The 13736-nt window shown below is 42.6% G+C and overlaps 1 long non-coding RNA gene across 1 annotated transcript; it reads left to right on the top strand.

The window, feature by feature from the left end:
- The first annotated feature begins 27 nt into the window (after positions 1 to 27).
- LOC111774573 (uncharacterized) lies at positions 28 to 13601 on the top strand. Its single transcript, XR_002809569.2, has 3 exons — positions 28 to 205; positions 12256 to 12480; positions 13106 to 13601. It is a non-coding gene; the product is annotated as an uncharacterized lncRNA (long non-coding RNA).
- Positions 13602 to 13736: the final 135 nt, after the last annotated feature.

The raw sequence follows: 13736 nt of genomic DNA, 5'->3' as shown, positions 1-13736 counted from the left end.
ACCTGGTGAACACTTCCATTCCGGATCAGAAGGCCTGGGGCGGGGGCCTGAGGGAGGGCTAGTCTAAGCAACTCCAAGGTGGGAGATGCTGGTGGTCCCAAGACGACATTTGAGTGGCAAAGACCTGACTATTTGAGAGATGGAGCGAATGCAGGTCTTCAGTATTCGCATCTAAGGACACATGTAGATGCAGGCGTTCTCGCGGGTAAGATGCTCACTGGCAGTGCTCTCGCCCAGTACCCGCAGGGGTAGAGGCTTCAATGCGTTACCAGCACGAAAGTTTAAGGATCAAAACCTCTTACTAGAACCATTTTATTCATTCTCGTCTCCCTTTAGCTCAAGGTCAAAACTTAACTATAAAAAAAATGAAATACTAATGGAGAAAGTCACCCTAAGCCTGTCATTTCTTTCTATCATGTAGTCACATGAGAACTTAGCTCTTACGAACACCTTGTAAAAGCATTTCACAAGGTATGCCCATCAAAACTACATATTTCAGTGTGCCTGTTTATGGACTTCAAAATGTGTTTCTTGGTTTAAAAGATCAACTCCCTTGTGGGATATTTGGTCACAAAATTAGGAAAGAGACCCAGCTATGTAGATTTTGGCAATTAAAAAACATAAACTATACTTTGGGAACAATTTTTTATATAAAAACTACTTGAGGTAATATGTAAAGGATTAGAAGTGGTATTGACTTTTGTTGTGAAGACTCAAGATATTTTGGAGGAGTAACATATGATGCTCCCCATTTTTTAACAATGAAAGACCCTGTCCTCCTCTCTCTCTCCCTCTCCTTTTCTCTCTTCTGCTCCCTCCTTCTCTCCCTCTCTCCCATTCTCTCTCTGGTTCTCCTTTTAAACAAGTTTTCACAGAAGACACTCAGTGCTAATGGACAGGCGTCTGTGCAGGCCCTTGGAAGGTGTGTGGCTAATATCAGGATTGAACGCAGAAAACACTGATGGTGATTTTCTCTTGACCTTTTTCCTCTCTTCTCCCATATTTGAATTTTGGAATACCCTCGTCTCCCTGTGTCGGCACAGTCCACTGCTGGCCAACAGTTTGCCTGTACAGAGGCCACAGTTGTCTTCGGTCGTAGTTCAGAGAGGCTCTGGAGTAACCACAGAGTGACACTGTGAAATGACTGTGGAAAACTGTGCGGTGTGTCATGACATTTCATAATAGAGACCTGCAGTTCTCATGGCTCTATCTAAGCCCCTAAGAAGGAGGGGAAAATGGTGTTTTGACAGACATGGCAGCTTGAGATGTACAATCAGGATGGTATAAACTCAGCCATGTAGAAAGTTATCAGACGTTCCAGTCCGTGCCCCATGAAATTGGCACAAATCATCTGGATTTGACTTGAGGAGGGCGGTTAGGAGGAACATGAGTGTGCAAACGAGGGGTAATGGCCACGCCGTGACCTGACCTGTGTCACAGGGCAACACTGGTGTCAGGCAAGAATCAAATAAAGATGAATGAGTGTCTCTGGGTGCGGGCTCTGCCTCGTTGGGCCCCATTTCATTATACAGCAAAGCAGTGGTAGAGAAATGAACAGAGCAGCCGCACACAGTACAGAGTAGAAAAAGAAAACAGTGCAACTCACAGTAGACTTGAGTGTGAGGAAGCATCCGCCCCACTGGACACTGTCTTCTGAAACCTTATTCCTAATGAGAAAGGGACGAAATCATGTACTGGCCAAACACAGCCCTTTGTGTCTACAGAGTGGGAGACGGACTGAGGATGGCGCTGAGCGCTCACTGCACAGCTGGGACATTTCTCGTCTCTCTGTCCCCACAAGTCTTCCCTCAAGGGTCATAAATATTTTAATCAATTGTATTCTTGTTTTCAATTCTTGGCATGTCATTCTCCAAGGCGAAGTCACCGGGTGCAGCAATGTCCACCCACTGTGCACACATTTGCTCTACTTTGGAATAAGACCGCCTCTTAAAATGTGTTCAGAATAATGCAGGTATTAACAGTGGGAGGGATCCAGGCTCACTAAGTTCAGAACTGATCCGAGGTGATCCCCACCCAGGGTCCGCCAGGAGAAAAGTGAGGCTGCTCCCTGCCCACAGGGGATGACAAAAGCGGGATCTAGACCCCTGAGCCTTGTGTGGCTTTCACAGCTTCTTTCCTTAGAAAATTGTTGCACCTCCATTATGCATGCATATATCTTTGGGAAGGTCATTGGACTAGCAGCAGTCACTCAGGACTTTTCATAAGCAAAACTGCTTTCAGCTGTTCACATAAATTCCCCCTGAGCTCCTCTGTGGGGATGACAGACCTTCTCAACACTACACACGCAGCCCAGGCCAGCTCACGGCCTGGTCACGGCTTTGTTCCCAGGCAGACACATATGCACCTTGGGGACTGAAGGGCAGTGTGGAGCGACTGTGGGCCTCGGTGTCACACATCTAAATCGCCCTGACCAGGGAACGCAGGTCATAGGATGCAGCTGCCTGGGACTTGGAACCAAAGGCTCCTGAACTCCAACTCTGGGCTGCTCGCATCCTCTGCCTCTTTTTACATTTTTTAACACTTTTTTCCGCTTTATTGAGACACAATTGACAGGTAACGTTGTGTAAGTTTAAGGCACACAACATAATGGTTTGATCTACGTATATATTATGAAATGATTGCCACACTAAGTTTAGCTGACGCTCATCACCTCACATAGTTACATTTTCTTTTTGTGATGAGAACTTTTAAGATCTACTCTCTTAGCAGGTTTTAAATACGCCATACAGCAGTGTTAACCATAGTCACCGTGCTGTACGTTACCTGTCCAGAACCTATTTATATTTTAACTGGAGGTTTGTACCTTTTGACCATCTTCATCCATTTTGCCTATTCTTAAGCCTCATAACCACACCCCAGGTGGGTACTGATATCCTCCTGTCACAAATGGAAAAATAGAGCCTTGGACCGATTTGGTACTTGCATCAGCGACCCACTAGCAGCGACCTTAAGAGCAAAGGCGTGAAGCCAGGCCTGACTTACCCACTGTGGGCCAGGACCACTGGCTGAGCTGCTGGGCAATTGCGTACACCTTGAAGACACCCCAACGAAACTATAGGCAGGGGAGTAGGCTACTGGATTCACCCTTCTCTTAACTTGCTTGTCAACACACAGGCACACATCATACATCCATGTGCATACACACATATACAAAGGAACATACATATATATTCACAAGAGCAGAAAATGTCCTTCAATAGAAAAATCAACTAGCCACATGTTTCATCACAAAGTAATCCTCGTGAATGATTGGCTATTAAAGAAATAGACGTTTGAAAGATGCTGGTTCTTTCAAAGACGTTGTGTCTGATGACGGCAGTGGGTTTGCTTGAAAATGGATGAGCAGTCTTTCCCATTCTGTGCTACCCTCCCCCTTCCTCACTGGTCTTTAAAATCTCTGTTCAAAGAGCATGAAAATGCTGAATGAGTAGAAATTGGGTAACAGAACACAAGAATCATAGATCACGGGAAACGTTTTATATAAGACAACAAACGCAGCACAGCTCACTGTGGAGTGCGATGCTTAGGAGCATCCATCCGGGAGCAGAAGCGCTTCCAGGAGGGGTCTTGGGGTCACTGCAGACAGGTCACCAGACCTGGGAAACGCAGGGCCATTGAACTCGCTGTACAACGTAAGGCACAGCGGGCCACATCTGCTCTTTGAATTCAGCTAATTCACTGTGGGTTTTTGTTTGAATTTAGGTCATCTAGTCTTACTCACCTTATAAGGAGAAATGAAAGTTTAAGGTAATTAGGGAGACGCCCAGTCGAACTCGCTCCTGCTCAAATTCCCTTCTACTGATTGTGCACCCGTGGTGGCATGCACATATAAAAGGAAGTAAGGACTCCCCAGCTTCTCTCTACACGCCCAGAGAAGCCAACATCAGGATGTTCTGAAAAGATATTCAGCACTCTTCTTAAATAATCTTAGATGTAAGACTACATATATATAAATGAAATAACAATAACCAACATTGCACTTGATACAGCAAATAGACGCATGTTACTCAGCTGCATGGGGTTTGTAAAAGGGTGAGTCCGTCCATCGCCGGGGCCGCGTGTGCCAGGTGTCGGCTGGGTTTGGATGAGGGTGATGATCCCGAGGAAGGGCGGGGCCTGGCCAAGCCAACGCGGATGTGACACACCTGTATGTCCTTTGGTACTTTTGCCATTAACACCTTTCAGCTCTTCCGAATCTTTCTTCTCCCTTTGCTCCCTCCTCCACAGCTATGTGGTCTCCCTAAAACAGAAATGTCATCCCACCGTTTAAACCTCTCATCTTTGTAGCATAAGACTAGGATTCAATGTACCTTTTATGACAGGTGGAAGAGTGAATAACATCTTTATCAAAATGCTATTGTATTTTAAAAGTCCAGGCTTAAACATATACAGAGAAAGCACTAGAAAGGCCTTTTGGATCATATTAGAAGCATCTTCATTCCCCCAAAATTTCATTTTTAACACCCTGGAGCAACCACCCTTGGAAATTCATTCCTCTCAGTTAAGGAATTGCTCCCATTCAAATGCAAAAATCCTAAGAAAGCCAGCACATTAAGTACTTATCAGTAATTAACACCTCATCCTGAATTAGTCTATCAGATCCTTCTTTGTTACAGCTGATAGCAGCTCATTTCAACCCAGGGAACAGAAACTCCTGGAAGGCAGGGGCTGGTGTGGCATCTTTCAATGTAGGGCTTGGCCGGGTAGTAATAGATATTTATTGAATGAATGAGAGGTGAATGAATGAATGAACAAATGAATGACTCAACGTGGTAAAGGGTAGAATAGGAAGACCCAGAATTTGTGCTTCAATCCTTTGGAGGATTGGTAAGGATAACGTGAAGTTCTTTCTATTTACAATCCATGGTAATTTACAAATCCTGTTGGGAGCATCTGGGCATCTCGTCTTCAAAATGACAGGACAGCAGTTCCAGCCTCACTTCGGGCTGAGACAAATACATACCCTTCCTTTTTAGCTGGGATGCAGCCAGAAGCAGAGTCTGCACGGTGGGGGGCAGCAAAGCAAAGGGCCTTTCTTAGAAGACAGTGCCCAGTATGCAGGGGGCAGGGACAGGCTGACTGTGGCATTTTTTTAGTGTTTCAGGGCCAAGCACAGTTTTTAACTTCAGCGAGTATCTGAAACAACTGGTCTTAAAACTCAGTGGGCTTATTCTCAGGAACTCCATATTTTATCCCAGGAAAGGAAGAGATGGGGAAAGAGAAGAAAACCATAAATACGGAGCGTTCAGCGGGACGTGCCTGAGAAATGCGTCTTGCTCCTGCAGATGCAGCCTGCAGAATCCTTCGGGGCTGAGATCAGGTCTTTGTTTTTGACTCTTCCTGTGTACCTAGCATGGGCACAAAATCAATGCTCAGTGACATGCATGCCATCAACGACGGTGGCGCTTGGAACTTGATTATTTCTAATTTCTTGATACATTTCAAAATCCCTAAAAGCCACGTTAAAATAGACTTCCTTGTGGCTGCAACAAAAATGCCACCATCCTTGGTATCATTCATCTTACTAGTTCCCTTAAATAAATATAATATATCCCACCTTTCCCTTCCTATGTCTACCCCCCCCAAAAAAAAATGAAATAAGAAGAAAAACAAAAGATGTCAATCTGTAGACAGAAAAAGGAAGCTCTGGTGGGAGGGGCGGAGGGTTCACCCACAGGAGGCAGCGTTGCTGGGCAGTTTGCGTGTGGGGGCGGGCGGGCTGAATGCAGGTGTCCCCTCTTCTAGAGAAAGGTGCTTTCACTCTTGGACATCACTTCACCTACTGCACACAGTTCAATCCCCATTTTATGCACTGAGTAAAAACGCGGAAACAAAACTTAATGGGGCCCATGAACAAATATTCCACGCAGTCTGTGAGCAAAATTTCTCTCAAATAAACAAGATTCTCTCTAGCGGAGAAGCTGCCCTCGAGAGACACGTGAGAGACGAACTCTGGGCCGCAGCACACCCATCTGTTGCAATGGCAAGGGGCCCTCACCCATGTCACTCAGCCGAGGGTCAGAGATGTCACTGCACCAGCAGGCAGACGGATTCCCTAGCAAGGCGGGTAAGAGTCCTGCATGCAGCTGGCCCACTGGATGCCAAAGACTCACGTCGCTGACTCTTTCTTGAGGGTGGTCCATTTTTATCACGTAAACACTAAGGTTTTGTTTCTGTTTTTTCTTTAAATCTCTCTTCCCCCTCCTACACTCCTTTTCTTTGAAGGACAATTTCCACCATTGCTACATGTGAAGTATGTGGCTAGAAGTCACATGTGCTTGCAGCAGGCACAGGAAAACAAACACCATATAAAAGAAGAATTTTTGTCGTTTAATTAAGAAATCATAGGATATCTTGTTGAATTAGTAGAATTATTAGAACTGCTGAAATGAGATATGATGTTGTGTATAAGGAATGGTGAAAACGTAGAAAGATGTACCCCACCACGAGGTAGCTTAAGTCAATATATTTCTTTAGAGTTTAAAGAAAATACATTTCTTTAGAATTGGCGACTATCTGCAAGGACCAGAATTCTAACTCATCATTGTTGTTTCTCAGCAATGAAGGCTGCCCAGATGGGTTTCCTAGTGCAGGGGCAGTCCGCAGCTCCCTAGCAAGGATGGGTTGGTTAAAATTCATGGGGAATGTGCAGTATGGCCAGGCCTTGGCGTGGTGCACATCCAGACGTCGGGCCCGGGAACTCTCACCAGCTCCGTGTACTGCCCACCTTCACGGGCTCAGACAAACACTTCTGATCCTTTGTCGTTTTGATATTTGCCTCCCAAAGCCACTTCTCGTGAAAAGTCATAGTATTTAAGAGTGTGAGGGGCTGGCCCAGTGGCATAGCGGTTGAGTGCGCACGTTCTGCTTCGGTGGCCTGAGGGTTCGCCGGTTTGGATCCCGGATGGGGACATGGCACCACTTGGCAAGCCATGCTGTGGTAGGCATCCCACACATAAAGTAGAGGAAGATGGGCACGGATGTTAGCTCAGGGCCAGTCTTCCTCAGCAAAAAGAGGAGGATTGGCGGCAGATGTTAGCTCAGGGCTAATCTTCCTCAAAGAAAAAAAGAGTGTGAACAGTGTATTCTCACTCAAAGATAACAAGTAACGTGTGGGATGAATATGGCAATAGGTTAACAGCTTTGGTAAAAATGCAACACTTATTAAGCTATTCAGCATTAAAGCTTGTAAGATTCTTAGGAAACGTGCAGTAAATTCTTGAGATAAAATGCTAAGTGAAAAGCACACATAAGAACAAATTTTGTGCTTTTGTGCACACACACGTGCCTCTGTGTGTATGAACTGAGATGAGCAACAAATGCTCCAAGCTACATGGAGCTTTGTCAGAGTGCTTTTGTTTTTTTTTTAAACCTAAAGTATAAGATTTAAAAAAATCATTGTAAAGAGACAGTCTACTCTCCTTTTATCCCTAAGAAAATTAGTCAAAATTTAGTGCAAAAAAGGAATTGTTGTATGATTGTGAAATTCTTACAAGACTCTCTTAAATTTTGAGATTACCATTTTGCAGATTTTGAATTCAATTCAGCCATGAAGAAAATGCTCACTCCAGGCCTGAAGGATGATAGCGTGATGGGAAAAGAGTCAGAACGGAAAGGAACTGTAATAGTTCTAATATTTCTTTATATCTCTTAAACAGGATGTTTAATCTATTGTAGCATCAAGGTTTTAATTACACACTTCCTAAAGTGGTTTAACGTTGCACATGTGTTCAAGCGTCAATATTACAATATTTACGGGACAAAACAACAAACGAATCAACAAGAAAAGGCATGTTCAAAGTAAAGAATTCAGTTGGAGTCAAACCATTTTAGGACATAGAGAATTAGGCAATGTTCATTTTAAAAACAGAACGTAGAAGAGAAGGGACATGACGTTGAGCACATTCGCCTCTTGGACACTCAGTTTTCTCATCAGTGAAACCGGGACAGTATTGCCCACCATTTCTTAGGTTTATTTTGCAGATGAGATGACTCATTCCTTCATCTAGCTATGGAGCATTGAACACCTACTGTGTGCCAGGCAGTCTTAGAGACTCTGCTTTGTTTCCAACCATGGGAAAACCTAACAAGGTCCTTCCAGTAGGGGGGGCTCACCCTCTACCGGAGAGACAAACCATGAGCTGGCATACCGATAGTCCCCACATAGGATGTCTGGCAGCGCCAAATGTTCTGACAGATAAAGAGTGGTAGAGGGCGTTATGACAGAGTGGCTCCTCAGGGAGGCCTGGCCTGCCATGCAAGTTCAATATCTCAGGTCCTGTTTGTTGAGCATGGATTCTGTAGCAGCCTGCTGCCTTAAGCACTGAGGGTGGAAGTATGCATATGCATGATCCCCATCTGTGGAAGAGGTAGATTAGCAACTGAATTTCCCAGTCATCACCATTCACCTATTACGGAAAGAATATTGTGTCACAGAAGCAATAGTTCAATCAAACAAAATTACTCCTTACTTTTGTCATTGTCTTGCTTTTTGTATTGAGAGACAAAAGAATCCTGCCATCGGAATGCCCGCTTCCTTGAAGGAATCAATTTCACAGAGACCTCCAGTTGTGAGCATTTTGCTGGGCCACGTGGTGGTCGGTGGGCCTCAGCCTGCACCCAATCTGCCTGTGCCTGGCTCTCTAACCACCTGGTAATTGCTGCGGCTAATGGCAGCTATTCATCCACCTGGCTCTCCTGGCTGGCGCTTTAATTAGACAATTCCACGCTGCTGTGTGGAGCCCCTTCTTAGGCCCAGTCTATACGACGGTTAAGTGATGCCGGCGATAAACGTGTTTAAATAGAGTTGCTGCTCTTGGGTTCACTGAGCAGGGACACGTTTTATTTTTGTTAGGACAGAAAATGGCGTTAAATTGGTTTATTTATAAGGGGTTGTGGCCGCGTGGAACAGACTCCTTACACCAGTTCTACCTTAGTGACAGTGAACAGATCTCAGGAATCTCTAGTCTAAACTGGGTACCACTGTTGTGAGAAATGATTGCATAATTTTCATGTTATTTTTCAAACTTCTTACACTTTTTTCAAGAAAAAGGAATAAGAAACCCACCAAGTACTGTTGTCTATTAGAATGCTGCTTTGTCCAACTTGGTCAAAACACACATGTACTGAAGACACATAACACACAACTCCATAGATACACACAATGCACAACTCCATAGACCCGTATTCAAGAAGAGACTATGGAATGAATCTAAAAGCCAATTTGGAAGAAGAAATAGTATATGAAATGTTAGGTTTTATGCTAGAATATGGGACCTGCAACTTCAGAAATAGCATAGTCTTTAAATGAATGAAAACTACTGAGCAACCAGCACTCTTGAAAGATAACTCTTTAATGTGGGAGGCCCACAAAGGCAAGCAGGTGTGTTGAGTTGGTTCCCATTACAGGATGGGAACTACAACCCAAATATGACAGAGAATTCCTTGCAGTGCCTAGCTGGCACCTGTTAGTGCCTGGCTGGCACCATCACAGTGATTCCATCGACCCCTTACGCTACTGCTCATCTCTGTGTCTAGGTTTCACCTAACACGAATGCCAGCCTTGGCAGGTGGGGCTAATTTAGACACTAAAATCAAATGCTGTTCCAAATAGGACAGCTTACTACACATTTGCAAACACCCCCTAAAATGTCATTACATTGTAGTAGGATTAAAAACACTGAATCATGCTGTGACCTTTCAGCAGAGGAAGAAAGTTTCACCCTGAAGCAAAATTTATATGGAGAGTTGTCTGTCTCTTAATTTAGTGCTCTCTGGATTCCAGCAAAATGTAGAATTATTTTTCTTAACTTTTGTGGCTTCCAAATTAATTATGTTAGGGTAATTTAAAATTGCATTTTCTGACTCCACATTCTGTTGGTTAAACTTTGAGTCTTCATCGCCGACCGAAGCATGGAAGGCTCCATGTGCTCAGCCTGATACCTCGACAGGCCTTTGTGGGCAAGGAAGCTGGCTGGGGAGGCCGTCACAGCAAACAGATGAGTGAATTAATATTTAAAGCATATTCAACACAGCCAACCCTAAGTTCTTTGTTGACTGTCAAGTTGATCAGCAACTTTCAGAAATTAGAGGCTAACCAGGTTCATGCAGAGGGGCTGTGTCTCTCTGCTTTTCCAAAGCCTGTTCAGGGAGTGAAGATACAGAGGTATTGTGGAGTGAAAACACATTCAAATTTCCAAAAGGAGAAAGAAAAAGCAGACAACGAAAGCTCCCCAAACAGTGGTGTTCCTCATGACGGCAACTCTCTCTTAACAGCCTCGAGTGTTTAACATATTGAAACAGTTCATCTTCCTTCAATGAACTTTAATAACTCTGCCAGGTGAGGAGTTGGGCTCCATACTTCTTCATGTTGTCTGTTCCTTCAACATATCTATTCTGATGTGCTCATCCGGCCCCCTCGTCGGCTTCCGTGTGGGAGCCCCGCGAGCTCGGTTATTGCCATCATCAATAACCTGTCCCACGTGCTCTTCATTTCTCACGCCTTCCTGGTACCCTTCAACATCTAATAAGAGCTCTTTGCCATGATTGCTGATCAATACACATGGGCACCTGTTCCCTTTACTCAATTCACCCTGCTAAAGTAACATGACAAGGGAACAAATATGATTTTGACTGGATCATGTCAGGTAACGGGAAACCGATCTGGAGAATTTCCCTTTGGGGCCAATTTATACAGAAAACCAATTTTTACACTTGGGGCTAATCTCTTTCTTTGCTCACTAGCCATGATACTGGGAAATAAATACAAACCTTATTGGGTATTACCCTAACCAATCGTTAGTTTAAGAAATTCTATTTTTTCTGCAGATTTCTAAATGTTGATGATTTGGGGAAATTCCAATGCCATATTTTTTTCAAAAGGTTTATAAATACAGATTTACCCCAATACTAATTTTTGAGGTTCAAATTTGATTTTTAAAGGTTAACATTTTTATGGTAGGATAATAAAGATTTATGATTTTACATTATTTTGATGCATGAATTTCAAATTTCATTATCAGCTAAACATATCATCCTTATCTTTGCACAAAAATGTACACAAGGATGACATGACTTCTGTCTTAGCATTTTCTTTAGGGAGCCACTGAAGAACTCTTTGATTATTATATTTACAGACATAGTTATGTGTGTTAGAAATACAATTTTAACAGTTGAAAACATTAATACTTAGCATTACATTCTTAAAGGAAATTCTGCCGTCAAATACAATGAGGTTTCTTCATAAAATTTATACATGAGAACAAGGACAAAGTGAAATAACATTCTGGTAGAAGTGAAGTCAGCATGGTTCTTCATAACTTAATGATTGCAGTAGTTCTGTGTTGGAGAATATATTCCAAAACTCCATAGCAAAGACTCTAGAAATACAGTTTAAATATTCTTGTGCCAATCCCATTTGTTTTGGGGCCGCGTGTACGCCTATAATACAGTAATATGGAAGTACCGTACTACCATCGGCACTGTAAAATTTTGCGTGTCCCATTATTACTAATATTTGTAAATGTTACAAACAGAAAAAAATTAATCAAAATGCAGAATGAATATTCATAGTAGAAAAATGGCAACATTCTTTGCTGTCATTTTTCAAAGTATATACTTTATCATTGATTTTTTCCCCCAACAAATTATAGTCATTTTTGCAGGAGGCATAAAAAAATGCCATTATCCTAAGGATCTTTTTTGCTGGTTTGCTTTTTTCTGCATTTAATAGCAGAGGGCATTTCTAGCTTTATCAAGTTTTCAGTTTTTTTAAAATCAAATACTATTTTTTAAACTTTTACAGAATTTTTTACGTTAATATTAGCTCACACCCTGGTGTCTTCTGCACAATCTGAGAAGGAACTGCCCTTCTCTGGGCTCTGGGAAGCATTAGTGGCCCCCGAGACTGTCCTGATTATAAAGACAATCGGCAGCATCGTCTTGCTATGTGTCTATGTTCAAAATCCATCAGGCTTCTTATAATTCAGTAGCTTGTTTTCTGACAAATTATTGAAAAAAGTCAATTTCTAGAAATATTAGAAACACGTAAAATCATATTGAGACTCTGGGTTTACAAACATTAGATAGTTAACACTGATGAGAAAAATCTAAAGGGCCATTTAAAAATGATCCCCACTCTGTTTAAGCAACACTAATTAATCATAGCATTATTATCAACACGTGGAAGTAAAACCTTCCCTACATTTAACAGTCCTTATGCATCATTCTTCACAGCTGAGAAATAAAGATCCTCCCACTAGGCCAGCTGATGAGAACACAGTTACAACCAGTCCCACCGTGTGTGCAGCGCACCCAGACCAACAGTCCGAGGGATGGTAGAAACGTGCCTCAGAAGCCACCTGACTTTCGAGCTTTGATGTCAGAATACGAAATGCAAACTTCGACTTTTGATTCACATTCAGGGTATTCTAAATTCAGCGTGGAATTGATATTCTCGGGGTATGGTAGCATACTATTTCTTAAAGTAATATTCCAGTTAAAAATAAAGGTTTTTAAGAGCAGCCAAATGCTTAATTTAGCATAAAATAGGATAGATTAAAGCGCAACAGTTTTTTTTTTCTGGTAGCATATATTTATGTGTTTGTGTGCAATTCTGATTTTTATGTAGACCTGTCTTGCTTATCAATTTATTCAAGTATACTTGAGGTACAAGTATGTGTTTTTTCAGTGTATTGCTTGTGTACTTACAAGAGTTGGCAGAAAACACAGACTCTGAAAGCAACTTTAGAGTAACAGTGGCAGGCACACTTGTCTGTGCTCACTGCAGGTGGAATTCAGCAGCGGCAGCCTCCTTGGATGCAAGATCGCCCTTCCCTGTAGAACTGACTGGGATCGCCTCGTTAACCTGCCTGGGGGTCAGTCAGGGGTCAGACCTTCTCTGATTGTTTTTGGTGTGGTAGAAAATACAACAGAATTCAGAGTTTCAGTTTATGAGGAAGAATGGGCCAAAGTGTTGCCTGCCTGACTGAGGACAAAATAAATCCATTTTTAAATGTTTTTGAATAAACAGTACATATATTTAAGGCAAATCAACCTATGACAAAACTCAGTTCCTCTTGCACAGGTGACCTTCAAGCAGCAAGTCCTGACGGCCTCGCTCGGCTGGCCATGATGCCTCACTGTGCACGTTCTTTTATCTAAGCCACAGGCCCGACAGGAGCAAGGTCAGGCTGTTTGAATTCAAAGGGCTGAATTATAAAATGAGACTTTATCCTGAGAGCACTGAGAAATATAAACCAAGAAGAATTGACCATCTATGGGCAAAGTATGTATTCATGTGAAGCAGAATCTACATGGCTATGTTAGAATGTCTGAGCATCGTCTATACCTGGGAATCTAATATGCAAGAGGAAAGCGTGCTTCTTTAGCATCTGATAGTAATCCCATATGCCCACAATGAAATTGGCATGAATAATTCCCTCCATCTAATTTCTTGTACATTCGTAAAGTGTCCCTAAAAATAAACATGTAATAATGGAATATCCATCCTTTAGAAGAGATGTGTTCTCTCTTTCTGAAAAGTTTTTATGTAGATGTATAATAAAGTTACTGTGCGGCTGTGCTCCATGGGTGCATTGAAAAATATCTAACCAAAAGCCCGATTTCATTTGACAGTATTCCATTATAGGTTATGCTTCCATAAGTGATCCCCTTGTTTGTCCTACTACATTGGACACTTTCAGAAAGAAAGGAGA

The sequence above is a fragment of the Equus caballus genome, chromosome 8, assembly GCF_041296265.1.
Source record: "Equus caballus isolate H_3958 breed thoroughbred chromosome 8, TB-T2T, whole genome shotgun sequence".
NCBI lineage: Eukaryota > Metazoa > Chordata > Mammalia > Perissodactyla > Equidae > Equus > Equus caballus.
This window is presented reverse-complemented; position numbering and strand designations above follow the sequence as displayed.